This window comes from Mastomys coucha, unplaced genomic scaffold, assembly GCF_008632895.1.
Source record: "Mastomys coucha isolate ucsf_1 unplaced genomic scaffold, UCSF_Mcou_1 pScaffold7, whole genome shotgun sequence".
NCBI lineage: Eukaryota > Metazoa > Chordata > Mammalia > Rodentia > Muridae > Mastomys > Mastomys coucha.
In genome coordinates, this window is record NW_022196913.1 from 64,939,308 (window position 1) to 64,939,561 (window position 254).

The window sequence follows — 254 nt, forward strand, 5'->3', positions numbered from 1 at the left end:
AAAAAAAAAAAAAAGTGGAACGCTGACTCATCTGAATGGAAGCAGCTTGCCTGGTCTTGAGGGCTCCATTCTTTGCTAGTCTGCTCAAATTCCAAGGCAGCCCAAGTACTCTGGTGTGTGTATCATCTCTGCCAGGATGGGAAGCCCTCAGGCTCTGTGGGAAACAAAATATTTTCATCATTTGACATGACAACGCATGTGGTTCTTCAGTAAGAAGAGCTGGTACACAGAGGGCACTGTCTTACCCCACCCAC

The 254-nt window shown here is 46.9% G+C and overlaps 1 long non-coding RNA gene across 1 annotated transcript in view; it reads right to left on the reverse strand.

The window, feature by feature from the left end:
- Positions 1–74: 74 nt before the first annotated feature.
- LOC116081806 overlaps positions 75–254 on the reverse strand; it is a 52,862-nt gene continuing 52,682 nt past the window's right edge. The window contains exon 3 of the long non-coding RNA XR_004115006.1: positions 75–154. This is a non-coding gene — a long non-coding RNA (uncharacterized LOC116081806). The remainder of the gene's footprint in view (positions 155–254) is intronic.